Genomic DNA, 5,189 nt, shown 5'->3' with positions numbered 1-5,189 from the left:
TTTTACGAGTTTTCCCCAGAAGAACAAACCCCTTGTCCGAGAGATTTCCTTTTCCAGCAACGGAAGGTTCCTATCAACGAGAAGCTGTGTACGTGAACTTACAAGACAAATTGTAGCTTAGGTATTAATTAATTTTTTTTTTTTTTCTGTTTTAAAATTGCTAACATCTTATAATTAATTTTTTTTTTTAATCGTTTTAAAAAAACTATATTAGTGTATTTCTACAAAAAAATGTTTTTCTTAGTATTTAAAAATAACTATTAATCTGAAAACTATTGTTTTATTAAAGAATTTTATTTTTATTTCAATGAAAATGCTTTTTTATTTTTTCATGCTTTACCAAATTAACATTGTTCAAACTTAGACTAAGAAGTGATAGAGACTTCCAGTAAATTTAAATACTAGCATAATTTCTTTCGTGTTTATTTTCTCATATTTTGAGTCTCGAACAATTCATGTTTTAAGGTAAAGTTTTACAGTTTCCTGTAAAAAATTAATTTCGTAATTTAACTTTTTCTTAGTTCTACTAACGACTGTAGTGAGGTTTTTTTGGGTGCAGTGTCTTAAGTTGGGTAGAGGTTTTAGCCTAGCAAAAGTAAATACAAACTACAAGTGCTCATTTAGATTATTAAAAAAAAAAACGAAGTTAGGGAAGGGTAGTATAACAAGTAGTAGCTTCTACTTGTTTCAAAAGCTAGAACGAGAAAATAACTTCAAATATTTTAGCACTCAGAAGATAAAAACAAATCAATTAAGTAAGGTAGGAAGGGTAGTATAACAAGTAGTAGTTTACTACTTGTTTCGAGAAGTACAATGAAGGAGTCAAAGATAAGTTAAGTGGAATTTACATCAAAGGAGTCAAAGTTTTAAGTGAAAAACTACAGAAAGACTTGTGCGTGACGTAGTAAGTAGAGAAGAGAGTAAAAAAATAAATAAGTTTTTCTTAGTGTGTTAAAAGGATGTTTTGGGTTGTTTTGTGGTTGTTGACGGATTGGGCAAAGGGAATAGAAGCTCTGCAAAGGATAGTAGAATTGCTTGAGTTTTGTAAATTGTAACCAGCGTACAGTCACTAAGCTTAAGAAAACCTCGAGTCAGTTGTGGTAGAACTTCATCACGTTACTTTATCACATTGTCGTGTTTTGTTTTTAAATGTATATAAATTCACCATTCACTTAAAGTTGTTTTCTAGAAACTAGATTATAAATAAGCTCAATACATTAAAGTTATTGATCGTTCCATTAGAACGTTTTATAATTATATTAGAATATATATTAGAACGTTTTAATATTATATATATATATTTTAACTAAGATTTCATGTCGTCCAAACGCTTATCGATGGACGACATAAAACGCATGACGCGGTCGCAAACTAAGGCGAAAAGCAATAATAAGCAATTACCTAACCTAACTACGACCGAGCCATCGGTCAGTGGTTATAAAAGTATTTCAGCACTAAAAAAATTGATTTAGCTTATCTACAGTATAAACAGGTATTGATTTTGTTTAATTAACTAATTACTGAATTTTCTAAAGACTGCAAACTATTTAAGACGCAAAACTTATTTTTAATAGTTTTTTTTAATATGAAAAGGTGGTTCATAATATAGAAAATATATAAAAATGACACATAAATGTTTTTCAAGCTCAGTTTTTATAAAGAGTTAGGTTGTAAGTTAAATAATAAAAACATTTTGTTGAGTTCAACTTACTAAGTGTTTAAGAAAGTACATATTTTATTAAAACTTAAATATATTAAACAATTTAAGTTCTATTATAATAGATATATATATATTAAATAGATATTCTATGTGTAGCTAAAAGTCATTTAAAGTAATGTAGTGAATAAAAGTAAAACTATCTCTGGTGTGACCAAAACTAAAGCCAAAAGATTACTCAAATATCATTAAAACTAAAACTGTCTGGCCCGCAAAGATTTTGAAAACTTGAAATTTGACCAGCAAGCACTAACTTCATGCCGATCCCTGTGTTAGATTGAAAAACTTTTTATTTTCAGATTTGCCAATGGAGAATGGAACTGCATATGGGCTTTTAAAAACTGCAAAGCTAAAATAGTCTTGCACAGTTTTCACACAAAGCTTAACAAGACTAAAATAATAATTAAGTTCGTTAGAGTTATTTAAACCATAGATAAGTAGTTTTTAAACATTTAGCAGATGATATAAAATTTTACTCGGAACTTTTAAAGTATTTAAAAATTCAATTTAAGTAAGCAAAATAGTTATAAACTATTTCAAAGCGGTAAAATACTTCGGAAAACATAGACAACAATGTAGATTTGAGCAAACAACATTATTCTATTGTCTATCAAAGTTTTGATAAAATATTTTTGCTGTTACAGACGCCTTCGACGCAGATACAATGGCGACGAGCGACAACCTGGACAGCATCGAGTTAAGTCTGGTCACCTTCAGCGACTCTGAGAGTGCAAATTACGTTATTTACTTGCCGAAAAACATGAACAGGAACAAAAGGGTATATGAGTTTTTCAGTATTAAACAGTTGTGTTTGTTTATAAGACATATGTTTAGGACTTAGTAAAAAGTAATATTAATAACATTAGTATACTAAAAATTAATTTATAACAACTGTTTACTACTTTACTTTGATACCAAATGTTGGTTTAAGACAAAAAAAAAGCTTTATGTTAACAAATCTTTAGTTGTCAAGGTTAAGTTGTGTCAAGTACACTTGTGAATGTTTTTTTTTTTACAATCATAATAACTTGTACCTACAAACATCAACTAAAAGGAGCTCATAAACATAAACTAACAGTACAATAGTTCTTAATTAAAAAAAAAGTTGAACAAAACTTAAAGTTTATACAAAGTCTAAATATCTAACCAAAAATTAAAAACTAACACCAACTTGTGCCCACTCTAAACACTAATTTTCTCCACCAGAACACCTTTGTGGTGAATGTCAACCCCATGGGGGATCCCGCGTACGAAACCGATCCTACAAGGAAGTTGAGCTCGTGGAAAATCCAGTACTTCATCCGTGTACAACCGATGCCCATGCTTTTCCAAGGGAGAGATTGCGAGATGCATCTGAACACTTTCAAGGAGTGCGGGGAAAACAAGTTTGCAAATTTTTGGGAGTGTTGAAGACTGAACGTCTGCTGAAATAACGAATTTTTGGTCGATTCTAACTTTTCTTTTTCAATTTTTTTCGTACTACTAGAACGTTAATAAAACATAGAATAAATATTTTGTATAATGTCACTCGTTTTTTTTTGTAATATAAAAAGTACTTTCACTTTTTTAACAAGATGATTAAAATCTGAACATCAACTTAACAAAGGTGTAAGTAAAACATTTTGTTTAAGAATAAACGGAAAGTTAAAGGTCCGGACACTGCGGTCATACATGCCAAAGTTTGCAGCTATCGTTTTTTTTTGAAAACAATGACTTTTTTTTGTAAAACCTTGGAGTTAAGTTTTAAACTTAAAAGCTAGTATTATAGTGCTCTATGTTTGCACACTTATTCTTTTTTATTTTTGGTTTTAATAGTAGTAAAGCATAAACAAAACAAAACGCCTTGCTTCATGTTTAAGATTTGGATACAAGGTGGAACTCAACATATCTTATGCTAGCTAAAATAAAAAAGCTAAAATCAGGTGTCCGGTACTATGTGGCTAACTATAAAAACGATCAAGATTCGATTATTACAGTTAGAGAATGATAACTGGTTAATCACATTATTCTACTGTTCGAACCTTTTTTTGTAACAAAAGAGTGTATTAAAAATTATGCATTGCACTCAAGCGTGAACCCATATGCAAAGTCACTGAGGAAATTTGTTAACACTAATGAAAATTCCGAAGAACTATCAAATGGTAGTAAAACTTTAGCCAAAAATTTATGAGAGGCTTGCGAAAGAAGGTTCTATACTAGGGGTGGGCAAGGTTTTTAATCGGGTCGGATCCGTAAAATTTTTGTTTTTGGCAGGCCGGAGCATTTCCAATTAGTGGTATACCAGATCCAGTATCCGGATCCGGCCAGATCTTAATGGGAAAATAATTTCTTGATCTGATATGATTTAAATTTTAAATCGAGATCCGGATCGGGTCGGATTTATAAATTAAATAATAAATGAATTTAAAATTTGGCCCGAAGCTAATTTTATAGATACGTTTGATTACTTTTTCGAATATTTCTAACTAACATCAGTTTCTCTAACGTGACAATTTAAGATGTAGATTAAGAAATGTCAGATGTTTATGTAATGTCTATAAATAGAATTGACATGGTAATTGACAAAGGTCGGTATGTAAAATAACATATTTAAACAAACAATTTGCTTTTGGTAATTTGAAAAAAATATATTCCAAATAAGTTAGAACAACAAAAAATATTCTGACAAAACGGTTTTTTATCAGTAGACACTAATATGAAAAGCCATTTTTAAACATTACTTTTAAGTCTAAGTATTTAGTTAGTTTTTACATTTGATTTCTGTATCATTTTATTTTTAAAAATTTTAAACTACTGTATAATTTTAATTCGATATCAATTTAGTTTAACTTAGTAAGATAGAAATTTTGACGAGCTCTACTACGAAAGTCCCCAAATAAATTTAAGAAAAAGTTAAAGTGTTTTGTTATATTTTTAAGATAAGTTATTGTATGTTACTTGGAAAAAATCTATTTAAATATCAATTAGTACATTTTGTTAAAAGTATAAACTTTTTTTTTTAAATCTTAAAACTTTCTATTAGTACTTTTATAAAAGTAGTTTAGATGCATTTTTCGTTCAGATTACTTAAAAGCAGGGTTTCTCATGCAATTTACATAAGTCTACTTTTAAAAAATTTTAAAAAGCTATGGCCACTTCCGGAAAAATTTCTCAGAGAACTTTCAAATACATTATTTTTATGTTCTTCACCATCAACTCAAAGAGTATCTACTATAAGAATTAAAATATGTGTTATCAAAACAACGTTTATTAATTATTTAGTACTTTCTTTTCAATTCTTACATGGCAGCTGCCAAGTGTTTTTTATTTTCAAATATAGTTCATTTTATCCATTTTAATATCAAAAAAAAAGTATTAAACAAAATATATATAAGAACCAAAATAAAAAAAAATACACATCTTTTGCTCGACTTTTCGTATCTTAGAGCTGAGTTTACCTCCATTCCGTCAAGTTAATCGTTTGCGAAACAAG

The sequence above is a fragment of the Thalia democratica genome, chromosome 6 (assembly GCF_965202585.1).
Source record: "Thalia democratica chromosome 6, ktThaDemo2.hap1.1, whole genome shotgun sequence".
Taxonomy (NCBI): domain Eukaryota; kingdom Metazoa; phylum Chordata; class Thaliacea; order Salpida; family Salpidae; genus Thalia; species Thalia democratica.
Note: the sequence above shows the minus strand (reverse complement) of the source record.